At 44.8% G+C, this 15,238-nt stretch overlaps 1 protein-coding gene across 1 annotated transcript in view; it reads left to right on the forward strand.

Moving 5' to 3' along the window:
• HSDL2 (hydroxysteroid dehydrogenase like 2) overlaps positions 1-15,238 on the forward strand; it is a 100,603-nt gene that overhangs the window by 14,551 nt on the left and 70,814 nt on the right. The window lies entirely within an intron of this gene.

Consider the following 15,238-nt stretch of genomic DNA (forward strand, 5'->3'; position numbering starts at 1 on the left):
GCGAAACTCCCCTTTTCAGCCTCTTGTAGGGAGCGGAACCGGGTGGGGAGCACACCCTCATGACACTTTAATGTTCTGATGTATCGTACCAGATTTGCTCCGCATCGGTCATGTAGTTTGTGAGGAAAATATGTTTTAGTGAATATGAGGGATTAGGAGAGGGAGCCTGTGGCCCCCTTTCCAGGAGAGGATGGCCATGGGGAACACAACTTGTGGTTAGGGTCATGGTCATGATGCCGCATGGCCAGTTTGGAATGAAACTGGTTGTCGGTTTCTGAGAAGAAGATTTTTGAATAAAATACCAATATTTGGGGCAAAACCCCCTTTCACTGCTCTATAGGGGGTGCAACCACATGGGAAGCACAACCCCATGAGACCTTGCTGTCCTGATGCATCGTACCAAATTTGTCCATATCGGTCGGGTAGTTTGTGAGATGTTGAAGGATGTACGTACATACGACCGGCCGGCCAAATTTCATATGTTAATATGGGGCACCCCCGAACAGGATGTTCCTCGTTTTAACGAGCATGTTTAGACTCTGAATATGAATGAATGATCGTTTTAAAGGCCATTTTCCCCCGCTAGAGTGGGGGTTAGCCTTGCGGGCCCCCTGACAATCATGGTTCCCTGTTTGAGGTTATGTTTTTATGGCCGGATGCCCTTCCTGACACCAACCCTTAGTCGCCTCTTACAATGTGCAGGGATACGCTGTACTTATCCTAAAATCGGGGTACACACCAGGATAATTCATCTCAGAAAGCTGGTACTCAATTTGCCGACCTCGGAAGGATGACAGGCTGAGTCAACCCCCCTGGTGTTAATTCAGCGATCGACCGGGATTCGAATTCGGGATCCTAGGATCCCAAGCCTGCATCCTAACCGCAAAGCCAACACCAGGCAATGTTTAGATTCTCATTAACAGAATTCCAATTGTCATAATTTGAACCCCATGGGACTGTCCAACTATCCCGAACGGTTTGCATGCACAGGGCCCACACACCCCCTAGGGCCCACAGATACCGGGGTGAGGTAGAGAATGAGCAGCAGGCATGTCCATGTCCATGGGAACAGTAGCTCTTACAGCAGGAGGACGTGCTGCGAGGGCATCGTGTGTAGCCTCACCAAGAGCATCATCTCATTGCCATGCTTCTTCTCATTCCCAATCCTTTCCATCCAGTCCTTGTCGAGCCGTTAGGACATCCTTTTCTCCACTTCCCCCACCCCTGAGGTGTTGTTGTCCAAGCTCTCCAGTGAATCACCGGCTGCCCCTTGGTCAAGCACCAGCGCCTCAACCTATTCGGCTGGCGCCTGCTTTGATCCAACCAGCGGCGCTGATGCCAAGCAGCATGGCCGATTAGCACGCTGCCTTGCTTGCTGCCCATCATGGAGGGCAGAGACCCTTCTTCTGGCTCAATGTATTGAGAGGAGGGTGCGTAAGACTGGTGTGCCACTGCATGGACCACGACACTCCTCCTTTGCCTGGTTTGACACAGAAGAATGAAGAGTCAAAACGTCTTACTCTGCAGGTCATAACACCATCTTCTAGATGTTCACAAATAAATAGGATGGCATGTCCCTACCGATTAAACTTGATACATGTATCGGGAAGAAATGCTACATCCTTACTGTGAATGTAAACGGGCGCTATACATTAACTCTAAAAACTGACCTCCGCTCTCCTCCATTACTGATTTAGTAACAACAATCAAGAACAGTTGGCGATAACTAATGGACTGTCAATGCTTGGCAATAACCTTGCTGTTAGTGGTTGATGGAGATTTGGTGCCATCTGCTGGTTAAAATACGGCTCCTGCTCTATGGAATTGGTTTTAATTATCATGCGCTCGCGAAGCGAAAAGTGGGGTTCACTTTGTTCACAATTGGTTCACTTTGTAGGTTCGTTGGTCTATGATTGAGGTAACTATGATAACTACTCAATTTCAATTTAATTTTTACATTTTGAACACAGTCGAACACAAATCGGAACACAAATCTGCAGTTTGGTAGTACTTTAGCTCTGAAATTGGTAAGTTGTATGGAAAATTCGTCCCGAGTGTGCATGCGCACAGAGGAGTGAGGTAATCGTGTTGGTCTGTCTGGCAGTCCAACAAAAATTGAAAATCATTCCAAACAGGAAAGTTACTGTTTTAAATACATCATAAAAGGCATAAAGAACAGGCATGAATAACTAATGTAACATGTTCGATAGGGTGGTGTAAAAGACACTGCATCAACGGTGGTAAACTCCAAATACATAATTCAATTAAAATAAAATAAATATTTTAAAGGTCGTAGCAAAAAAAAAATCTCGAACAGTGTAGAACCCAAATTTCCTTTTTGGCACTTTCAAAGCCCTTTTAGCAGTTACTTGGACAAAATACTACGGCAGTTTACGTCATCATGACAAATCAAATTTTCCGCTCATCGACCCTGCCCATGTTCTTGTTGTGTTGTCTTTTTCCTCCAGTTATATTATTATATTTAACTCAAGACTGCACGGGGTAAGGTGTTCTATAAACTCTCCGTTTCAGTTATAAGAAGAGTCAAGTTCACTGGCCTATGTATATGTACACTGTACAGGGTTTGAAATTAACTTGCCAAATTTGGCAGGATGTAACTAATGTAAGTAACTTCACAAAAACCAACAAACCTTTTTACATGTGTGGATACAAAAACACTTTTGTAACAGTAATCACCTCTGCCACTGAAGGTGGACGGAGGTTATGTTTTCACTCCTGTTTGTCTGTCTGTCTGCCTGTCTGTCTCTCTGTTTGTGTTGAGCAGGATATCTCAAAAAGTTGCGTACAGATTCGGATGAAACTTGGTGGACAGATTGGGTGTGTGATGAGGACGAATTGATTAGATTTTGCTTAAAATCCGGATGCAGATCCAGCCTAACAGTGGGATACAAAATGTAAACTGTTTAGCCTGGCAAAGGTATGTGCTCTACCAAGTGCCGTTCTAGTTTCTGATTTGTTTTTGAGTATGAATAAAAATGTTCATTTCAAGCCCTGACTGCATGTGTTCAATAAACAGTCACATTAAATACAACAAAACGGATTGATGCAGAGTGGATGTGATGGAGGAGGTACAATGTATACTCGATGTTCTTTAACTTGCCAGTATCAATTTTTACAAGCTGTTTCATGCCAGGTTAGTGCCAACTCTAATCCCTTGATATGCCTTTCAGCAGTGAGCATCCACTACCAATTACACACAAAAAAAATTCACAAATAAAATTGGAAAATTAGAATTCTGTCTTAATATGTCAAACCACTGTTGATCTTGAGATTTTCGCTTGGGACCTTCAAGGAATTATTGAGAAATAATCAGTGTTTAATCATGGATGTTTAATCGGAAAATTGTTCAGTTGACGTTCTCCTCGTTGTCGAGGCATCCCCTCCCTCAGCCTCCTCATCGTCGTTTTCTTGGAAGTCTTCATTGGACAGCGGTTAGATTAGCGCACTCCTTTCATGTGCACAGTTCATTGAAGGGAATACCTAAGGACGCAGCGTTTGTTGTCTGCCTCACCATCTTTGCACTTTGATTTCTTGTAGGCCCAGCATGCAAGTTCCAGGATTCTGTGTTGAGCAGCTTCCATATCCCTCCAGTCAATATCTTGAGTATTGTTTGTCAACTTCCAACCGTTTCCAACCAGAGATGCAATGTCAGGGTGTGCTTCGAAGCTACGTTTATAGATGGATACCTGGAAGTTTGCATGTTGGGTGTGTTTGCATACGTAAGGCATCCTGATTGGGTGGAATGACTATCTGCTGTAGTGGCAAACATCGTTGCCATGGGTGAACTGACGTTGTGCATACAGTTCACACAATTTTTTCTTTGTGCAGTCACCATATCTTCTGTAACTGTGAAGGTTTCCCCAAGCGACTCAAACGCTGCGCAGAATGTCCGTTTTTGCACCAGGAGTTGAATTGCCCTTGTCTTGCATTTGCCATAAAATACAGTTGGTGAATTGCAGCCAGTGAAGCAGTGGAGGGCCAATGAGTGCTTTACGGATAGGTTCTCCGGGGTGCTGGTTGATATGTGGATTGTATGGGCAATGGGCATTCTCGACTTTTTCCGTATGAAAATACAGTTGAGAACCGCCAAAAATGGAAGCGAATGCAATGCCAAGCACAAACACATCAGTGTCGGGACTTTTGATGACTGTTATCGTCACACGATTTGGTGATGTAACTAGCATGCAAAAACATCTCAATGTCGGCTTCTTCTTGAGAACGATGTAGCTCACTGACTTCTTGTGTTTCAACTCTTCCAATGTGAGGGGATATGGTATGGCACAGCTTGCCATGTGCTATAAATACCGTCACTCCTTTCAAGCTATTCACATCACACTTTCTCCAAATCTCATGGAGGAATTCCACAAACTGCTTTATTGTAGCTGTTTTCAAGATACTTTTTCCACTACTTGGGAATTTGCTGTTCAGGTTTTGAAATTGTGATCTTCTCAGAACCTTACCTCAAGAATGTATCCCACATTTCTTCATTGAAGGGTTTTAAAGTCCCCAACAATATAATCAATATGTGCATAACATCCTTTTTTCGATGAAATCTTCGGAACATCAGCCTGTGTTTCGGCCATCGTGGTCATAGTTGCCATGTCAAATACACATGCATTATATCCCTTATATTTCGCCGTACTGAACGTCTCCAGAACAACAATTTTCATTGGTCAAACGAGCGTGAATGCTCATGGGTGAACGAGGTGAGTTATCCAATCTACGTAGGTCATGCCATGATTATGAATGAGAGAAACACCTTTTCAATGGAGAACGTAACCTTCCCCGATCAGTAATTTTTCATTTGCCATGATAATGTTCTTTCAAAATGCCAAAAATGAATAACAGATGGCCGGATGCCCCACGGTCTATACTGGGAGAGCGTCCAGACCTGGTGTTGTTCCGGTAGCCAGCATTAGACATGATTGCTCAAGTTCATCCAGTGTCAAACGAGTTGCATGCTTTTCCTTTTGCCACTTAGGTGGGGCAGCTCAGCTGCAAGATACCCCAGTGCACCTTACGCATCTTCATTTGGTGGCCTGATTATTTTTCCAAATCAAAATGTATATACAGTACTTGGTCGATACATCCAAGTTGTAGACACGATCCATTCTAAGCCTAACCAAAGCACCGTTGGCCTTATAATTACCAATATCTCAGGAGTGACTGCTTTTCCACCAACAGTTTACTTTGCCAAGCCTCCGGTTGTGAAACTAGGTTTTTCTGGAAACCCACAATCTCCTTTTTGATGATATGGTTCTCTCTTTTCCATGCTTCAACTTAAACATTTAAAATTGTTGGCAGAACATTGCAATTTGTGACTTTGAGTTGTCTGACCATGTTTCCAGATTTATGAATCTATATCTCCAGTAAACGTTTTTGCCATAACACGGGGCCTAGAAAAACTTGACTGTGATTAGCCTCGATTGTTCTCAAAACCTCCATCATCTTCGCATTAACATATCACCTGTCTAATCGCACTCATTTTACAACATTCCGGACACATGCACACCATGAGAAAGCATGTTCCTTAAGGTACTGAACCATGACAACAATGTCTAAAAGTATTTCCTCAGCCTCTGCTAAGGGATCATCCGACTCAGGGTGAGGCTCAGCACTATTGCGATGTAAACCTGGATTTAAAGTGCAATTAAAATCCACCTCCCCCTCCCCCTTCATCACAATAAAATCCAAGGACCCAAAATTATTTATTAGTTCAGCCAATTGAAATAGCAAGTCATACCTCTCTTTACGTTTGCTCGGAGCATACACATTGATTGGCATAAACTAATAGCTATCCATTCTAAAAGATAAAAAAGCTAGATATCCCTGTGCAATCTCGGTAAACACCACAGAGGAGATTTCAAGAGCAGGATGCAAAAAAGCAATTCCGGCAGTAGTAAAGTCTGTTATTAAAGAAAAAGTGCCCTTGGTTAATTGCATCTAAACTGAATGAGATACTGTGAGTTTTCTGAAGTAGAGCAATCCATAACTTCAGTATCTTCACCAAAGACTTAATTAACCTGGAATTTATACCTTAAGGCTACATATCCATTAGTTTTATAATCTCAATTTGCACTCGAGTCATAAGGAGAAAGCAGTCAGCTCTTCAATTCTTTATTCCTGGTGTTGGCTTAATGGTTAGGGTGTGGGCTTGGGATCCGAGGATCCTGAGTTTGAATCCCGGTGGATCGTTGAATTAACACCAGGGGGGTTGACGCATGATACCTGAATGGCTCATTCATCCCAGCAAGCTGGAACTCAATTTGCCATCCTCGGAAGGATTACAGGCTGTCATCCTTCCGAGGATGGCAAATTGAGTTCCAGCTTGCTGGGATGAATGAGCCATTCGGGTATCATGCGTCGGAGTGGCGACCCGTCCAGGATTATGCCCAATAGCCAAGGAAACTGCTTCGGCAGCCCTATGCATCGTCACGGTGCAAAAGGGAGTGATGATGATGATCATCACCACCATCATCATCACCATCATCAGCATCATCATCAACAATCATCATCATTATCATCATAACAATCATCATCATCAACAATCATCATCATCAACAATCATCATCATCAACAATCATCATCATCAACAATCATCATCAACAATCATCATCATCAACAACAATCATCATCATCAATCATCATCATCATCATTTCTTTATTGCCCTTTTACAACCAACTAGAAACACCTGGTCCCTTTGGGAGCAGCCTGCGGTGTGGGTGTAGGGGGCAAGGGGTGACAAATGTTACCAAATATGTTGTCAAATGATGTTGAATGTTGTCAAATATTGTCAAAACTGTTGATCCCCTGAAAAAAAAATATGTTGTCAAAATGCGTGTGGGAGTTGGGACAAATATATTTTCTGCAGGAGATAATAATCCCCCCTGTCTGCAACAGGGGTCAGTAAACCACTTGCACTGTGGCACATGTACTTGCAAGGGGGAAGGGGGCTTTCTTCACTTTGGGGAGGGGGGATGGGGGGGCAGGGGGGGGGGTTCGGATCAAGCGTTATACTTGTTGAACTATGACGTCATAATGAAGGCACCGATGACATAATCATTAACATATCTTGTTACTCAAATATGAGGAGTACTTCACAATGAGCCATGTTTCAAATTTTTCCATTGAGCTGTTTCAGAGATATAGAGGTGTAAATTTTCCCAAGATGGCGTCCGTACCACGTGACCTATGACGTCATAATTATGAATAAAAAAATTCTACAAACCGAGGCGCTTCTATGGTAAAATTTCATGGCAATCGGACCAACAGTTGCCGAGAAAATGCATTTTTGAAATGCAGACACGTACGCCACATGTACAGACTCAACCGAATACCTAACTCTGATTTTAACGATATAGATATAGAGGTGTAACTTTTTTCCAAGATGGCGTCCGTACCACATGACCTTTAACGTCATAATTATGAATAAAGGCAGGTATTATATGTCCATCAGACCAACAGGTGCAGAGAAAAAAAAAGCATACTGATCGGTTGAAGCATTTTACTTGTCGAATTATGACGTCATAACGAAGGTGCCAATGACATCATCAATATATCTATGGGGAGTACTTCACAATGAGCCACGTTTCACATTTCTCCATTGAGCTGTTTCGGAGATATAGAGGTGTAACTTTTTTTTACAATACTAGGGCATGCCCGTACTATATCTATATCTAAAATTATAACCCCCCCTCTATTTACATGAAATGGTTTGGTCCATGAAATGTTTTGGTCCATTCGCAACGCCAAAGCGAACGGCGAACGCTTTACATGAAATGGTTTGGTTCATGAAATGTTTTGGTCCATTCGCAACGCCAAAGCGAACGGCGAACGGCTTGCGAGTACAGTGACAATCCCCCCGGGGTTTTAATTAGTTTTAAAACATCGTTTAACGCCAACATAGCGCCAACATAGTTTGCCGACGGGAAATAAATGAATACGCTCTCAAATGTGCCATCCGAGGCAGAGTGTGTTCGCCACGTTCGGCACACGCGATAGCTCGCTGCTCTCTGATTGGTTGAATCGTTTTTTGGACATAGCTCGGTAAGTAATTGTCCGATTAATATGAAACCTTGAAAAGGCACATCCTCGGGTCCCCAGCAATATACCTGGCAAGTTTAAAGTATATCGGACCCGTGGTTGTCGAGAAACAGCGGTCACAGACAAACGTACAAACAAACAAACACACAGAGATTACTGGAATTATAGATAGATGGCGTCCGTACCACGTGACATACGACGTCATAATTATGAATAAATAAATTCTACAAGCGGAGGCGCTCCTATGGTAAAATGTCATGGCAATCGGACCAACGGTTGCTGAGAAAATGCATTTTTAAAATGCAGACATGTACGCCACACGTACGGATGCAACCGAATGCCTAACCCTGCTTTTCGCTTCGTGAGCGCAGGGTAAAAAGGAAAGTATATTCTTTGCAAATTACTTTTTGGACTTGCAGCTTTTTCTCGAATGCACACAAGCTATTGTTTCCTCAGTCGGATTTACCTGATTTTCGTGAGGCACACTGCCATCGTTTAAAGAAACTGATTTTCAAAGATAACATGTGCGTCAATGAATAATTTTTGGGTCTCTTATATTTTGAGGTTATTACTTTCCTCCATGGTTAGTTTTAAGATTGGAACGATAAATATTAATCGTGCTGATGGCAACTCGCTCCACGAGTCAAGAAACGTATAAGCATATGTCCTTGATGTAGCCTTGCTTCAAGAGACTCATATTGTTCGTTCTGTTTAACCTCAGTAGCAAATAATTATGGATAGGAATTTTTTTGTAATCGCACTTCAAGAAAGGCAGGTATTATATTTATTTTTGGAAAACATTTCCAGCTTTCCTCGATCCAAATTGCAAACATTGATGGTAATCGTGCCTCTTTGACCTTCTGCATTTATAATATCAAGTTTACGATTCTAAATGTGTATACTCCAAACAAAAATAACGATCGGATTTGCTTTACCTTGGTGAATTTAGGGTATTCCTTCCATCATTGTATTTACAAACTTGTTTAATTATATTTGACTACTTTACTTGCACAGCTAACTATTTATAAAACCGGAATGGCTCAGAAACTCAACCATTTACTGCAAGACATTTCACAAACAGTTATGGAATACCATCTCCATGATGTTTGGTGACTCCAGCATCCTTGCAATTACCTCACAGTGTCATTGCAGTGCCTTCAGAAAGTATTCACACCCCTTGACCTTTTTTCACATTTTGTTGAGCAATATGTAGTCAACCCCTTTGCTATGACACTCTAAATTGAGCTCAGGTGCATCCAATTTCCTTTAATCATCCTTGAGATGTCTCTACAATTTGATTGGAGTCTACTTGTGGCCAATTCAATTGATTGGACATGATTTGGAAAGAAACACACCTTTCTAAATAAGGTCCCACAGTTGACAGTGCATATCAGAGCAGGAACTCTAACATGAAGTCCAATGAATTGTCCGTAGAACTCCGAGATAGAATTGTGAGGAGGCATAGATCTCGGGAGGGTATAAAACAAATTTCTAGAGATAGTGTTGAAAGTTCCCAAGAGCACAATGAGCTCCATCATTAGGAAATGGAAAGAAAATGGAACTACCCAGTCTCTTCCTAGAGCTGGCCATCCGACCAAACAGAACAACCGGGCAAGAAGGACCTTGGTCATGGCGGTGACCAATGATGCAATGACCACTCTGACAGAACAACAGAGTTCCTTGGCTGAGATGGAAGAACCTGCCGGAAGGACAACAGTCTCTGCAGTCCTTCACAATTCTAGGCTTTATGGGAGAGTGACCAGAGAAAAGCCACTCCTTAGAGAAAGGCACATGACAGCACAGCTGTATTTTGCAAAAAAAGGCATGTGGAAGACTGTGAGAGCATGAGGTAAAAGATTCTGTGATCTGATGAGACGAAATTTTAACTCTTTGGCCTGAATGCAAAGCGCTACGTCTGGTGGAAACCGATCACAGCTTATCACCCATCTAACACCATCCCTGGTTGTGGCAGCATCATGTGATGGGTATGCTTTTCAGCAGCAGGGACTGGGAGACTTGTAAGGATAGAGGAAACAATGCATGGAGCCAAATACAGGGAAATCCTTGAGGAGAACCTGCCCTTAGAATGCAAAAGACCTAAGACTTCGGCGAAGATTTAAGTTCCCGACCCGGATCTCAGTCAACGGAGCATCTTCTCTTCTAGATTTGGTTATGACAAACTTCCCTGCAAATGTCTGCTGCTCTTCTTCTCCTCCAATCGGTTCATCTGACCATATGCTTGTTAAAGTGGACATCCCTCTGGCCATTCTCAGAGAGCTTCCTCAGCGTCGACGAGTCTGGCATTTCACTCAAACCAACTGGCACGGTCTTCAAGCAGCCATCAATCATCTGGACTGGTTTCCCATCTCGACTGCCTCTGACATCAACTCATCCCGGGAACTTTTCCAAAGTAAATTGCTCTCTCTCATGTACAGATGTATCCCATCTCGTCTTTAGTTGTCTTACCCTTCCTCCCGTCCATGGTACACAGAATCTTGTGGTGCGGCAGTTACCATGTAACAACTTGCTTTCGCCTCCTGGAAGGCAAATCCAACGGAAGGCAATCTCTTTTCCTTTCACAAAGCCTGAGAGGGTTTATTATATATTTATATATTTATATATGTTGATTGCAGAAAGTATGGATGGACTGAAGGAGAAGATGAACAAGTGGAAGGAATGTATGGAGACAAAAGGTCTGAAGGTGAATATCGGAAAAATGAAGGTGATGGCAAGTGGTAAAGCATGTGAGGTGGAAAGAACTGGGAAGTGGCCGTATGCTGTGTGCAGGAAGGGTGTCGGAGTGAATTCCATTCAATGTACAATGTGCGCTGAGTGGGTTCATCAAAAATGTAGTGGTTTGTGAGGGTCATTAACCAGTGTGGCAGCTACGTTCAAGTGTAGGGTGTGCACAGAGAGAGCTGCAGATGGAGGAAATGTTGAGTTGGATATTGGAGATGGCGTGAAGCTGGAAGGTGTGAAAACATTTTGTTACCTTGGAGACATGCTGAATCGAGAAGTTGGATCAGACTCGGCAACGGTTGCTCGAGTGAGATGTGCATGGAAGAAGTTTCGGGAACTGAGTGGCGTGCTGACGAGGAGGGGTGTCTCATTGAAGTTGAAGGGAAAGGTGTATGCTGCATGTGTGAGAAGTGTTATGATTTATGGGAGTGAGACATGGGTAATGAACGTAAGCAGCAATGAAGGCTGGAAAGCGTGGAAATGCGAATGGTTCGGTGGATGTGTGGAGTATCGTTGAGAGAGAGGAAGACAAATGATGAATTGCGAAAGATGATGGGAATAGAACCTGTGATTGATGCTGTGAAGAGAAACAGGTTGAGATGGTTTGGTCATGTGTTGAGGAAGGATGAAAGTGACTGGTTGAAAAGAGTGATGGAAATGAATGTAGAAGGAAGTAGAGGACGAGGAAGACAGAGAAAGACTTGGCGAAAGATGGTCGAAGAAGAAATGTGGGCAAGGGGGTTAACAAGGGGAGATGCAGAAAATAGGGCAAAATGGAGAACATTGTCATGGGGACTGCAAGGCTAACCCCCGCTCTTGCAGGGAAAATGGCCTTAAAATGCCTGTTGTTGTTGTTGTTGTTGTATATATTTAGATATATATTTATATAAATATACAAAACAACACCTTTCGTGCCATGGCGGTATGTCATGCCTGGGCTGGTGGGCGAGGAGACCCTGTATCAAGAAAATGGGTGAGACCGCAGCCATTCCACAGAATGTATCTGTTATAATGGGTGTCAGCTGTATTTTCTGAGTTTTTTCACTAGTCCGTCCAAACAGGAAAAAAAAATGAATCTTTTGAAAAATAAATTAAAATGGCATGTTGGTTTATTTATGTATAATATATATATATATATATATATATATATATATTGTTACAGACACGACTTTGATGTTAAAGTGGGCCGAGCGGAATGGCCGTCGTGTCCGCACAAATTACCCGACTATACTCGACGTTGACGAAGTCGCGCGATGCTGGCTCAATAAGAAAAAGAAGACACCCGGCTGGATTACAATAACACAATACGACACCAGGGGTTCAGTTCTCAAGACCTCCGGAGGAGGTTATATTAAGGCGGAAGGTTAGATTACAACTACAAGAGGGACAGCATAGAAAGACAAGCACTTAGACACAATCTTATATTATTCCCAACAGACGACAGATAAACGGGACAAAGCTGACTCACACGGGGATTGATGGAAAGGACAGGCGGGTAGCGATGGCTCCAGGTGCACCTGGGCTCAAAGGTCAGAATCGACTCGGTCCGGTCCAGAGATGCGGGGAGGTCGCAGCGCTCGGATGGCGTCTTGTCTGCTCAAGCTGGGGGCGCATCTGACGTCACATCCGGCGCGGGGCCGCGTATATCCGGCGGGGAGTGACACGCCCTCGGCTCGTTAGCTCCGCCTCGTGGAATCGGCACGTTGCTTCTCATTGGGTGCATGCGGGGGGTTTACCAGGCTCCGCCCTTGACGAGGAGCTGACAAGGAGCCCCTTCGTGGTAACCCCGTGGAGCGCATGGTCTATGGCGCTAATCGAGCCGGTGTGAGGACGCATCCTCCCCCGCTCCGCCGCCATCTCCTCTGTTGTTGTTGTAATTGTTGGGGAAGAAGATGGAAGGAGGTATGGGAAAGGTCCTAAACTCACTACTGATGCCATATAATCACATTCTGGTGCAACGAAGAGTCATAATTAATGGAGACGAGGCCTTAACTGACATAGAATAAGAATAACTAGGAAGATGTCCGAAAGTTGTCTACGTGTGGTGCGGTGGACCTGGGCACGACATTTAATGGGGGAATAAGGGGAAGGTCGGCTCTACTGATTGTTATTTACATGCAATGGGACTAGGGAATGGGGGATCGGGGAAAGTTGGGGAGTATTGGAGAAAATAGGGGAATATTTACAAGCGGATATGGAGGCCAAATTCCATATTCGCAACATTGCACCCTTCTCTACCCTCGGGGCGTCCCGACCCGATAAATTTTTACCTACTTTAGTGTGGCACGCAATGTAGTTCCCTCTACTATTAACTCTACCCTGAGTGCGACAGTCTTACAGATATTCACAAATGAGTAAATATGTCCCCCTGCGACGTTGCACCCTTCTCCTCACAGAAACACACCCACAGGATAACCGAATCCGGAAAGAATCCTCAAACTAAACATACAGCCGGTAGGGAGCATTATTTACAAGACTACGCTGCTATTTACACTACGATCCAGGACCTGTTTTTGGAGGAACACATGCAGATGTTATGCATAGAGAGAGCGCGCTTGCCAACATCGATACACCAACCCACGAGTGCTCTGTGGCCGACGGCCTTTAATAACGTGCAGAGCACCCTTCCCGAGCATCAACAGCACCACCCCACCACCAATCGGTGCAGTCACCATTGTTCATTGGAATAAAAATAAATTCGACAACCCCTAACCCTGCAGGTGTCTCTTGCTCTTCTTGTGGTGCACTTGGTGGTGTTAACTATTAGTGGTTCACCTGTATGGCATAGGTGCCACGTTGATCCATAGGTCCATCCCCGGGTGGTGCTTGGCCGCAAACGAACTGCGGTCCATTGTGGGTGGCCACAAACATTGCGGTCCATATGGTGTATCGATCCCGGCAGCAAACAGCGAAAGCGCAGGCCCACAACTGCGCAGCCAGCACCTCTCTCTCCTCTCTCTCTACCCCAAAGCCAGATCCTCGGAGGTGGGAGACAAAAGAAGAAACAAGTGAGTAAGGTGGTAAGGGCGCAAAAGTGCACGCAATGTAAGGTGATGCACACTGGGGGCACATGGGAACCAGGTGAGACAGGTACGTTCCTATCGTACGCCCCCCCCCCCCACCAGGTAACCTACATGGCCCCTCCCTTACCCCTTACTGTATCCACACAACACAACACTACCCATAAACATCTACTTTACAAATCAACAAACATCCCTACTGTCTTCCCCGTTCCTCCCATATACCAAATTCGTCTTCTCTCCCTCCTAACCAATCAAATTTGCCATTTTCAACTCTCATCAAAATTTGCCATCTCCAACTCAACATCATAATTTGCCATCTCCAACTCATCATCAGTCCCTCCTAAGGAGGGAGAGATGGAATCACCCCAATGTCTCATCCACGTCGTGATGCGTCTCACCAATCCACACAGCAATTCTCATTTCTGCAACACAAACAAAGAAAACACAGGTGTGGAGTCATCATCATCACCACAGGTAAGTGGCTGCGTATGGTGCGACAGGTTCATCAATCCTAACTATTTCCTAAATGACTTTAACAACTTTACACTACCCGGGGTCTTTCTCCGGCCAAACCATTGGCCCTCTTACACTATGGGTTCTAAAAACCAATTCCCATTGGCCCGACTGTGGTGCGCTTCAATTTGGGGTCTCACTCCCCCGATTCATCTCCCGGTGCCCTCGCACAATTTCTGGGCTGCGGCGTGTACCTCTCCCAGTGGGTCTACCCACCTGCACACCTCCACCACTGCAGTTGCCTCCGAGCTTACCTGCTCCTTGCCCTAACCTAACTACCTGGGGAAGGCCCTCTGGCACTCTCCCCACTCGGTGCCCTCTCTGGCACTGGGCTGCCCGATCCACACCCGGGATCCTCAGGCACCCACTCACAACTACCGGCTCCCAGAGCCCACCTGCGGCCTCACCTGGCCGACATCCTCACAGTGGTGGAGTGCCCAACCAACTACACACACTAACAGGCTACACGCCCAGCCATTTCCACAACACTAATGCACCCATTCACAACACCATTCTGCAACCGCACCACAAGTGCCAATATCCAACCACAATTTACCTGTACCCTCTACCTAACACTTACACTACCCGCCCCGGGTACTCGTGAAAGGGGTCCACTCTTCCCCCATCCACACCTTCGCACCATGCACACCACTCCGTACCACTCACTCCAACTCTCTCCACACACCTGTACCTGCACACCTGTGCTCTCACACCTGGTGCCACCTGCACCCTTCTCTCCCCAAGCGCATTCGTGCTGATCCACACACTCACTACTCATACACTGCTCCACACACCTGTCCAGTTGCACACCTGTGCAATCACACCTGTTCAATTCTCACAAACACGGCATCATCTCAGCTAACTACTCCCTTCTGAAACTTGCGCTTCCCAGTCGTCC

The sequence above is a fragment of the Myxine glutinosa genome, chromosome 1, assembly GCF_964187855.1.
Source record: "Myxine glutinosa chromosome 1, kmMyxGlut1.1, whole genome shotgun sequence".
Taxonomy (NCBI): domain Eukaryota; kingdom Metazoa; phylum Chordata; class Myxini; order Myxiniformes; family Myxinidae; genus Myxine; species Myxine glutinosa.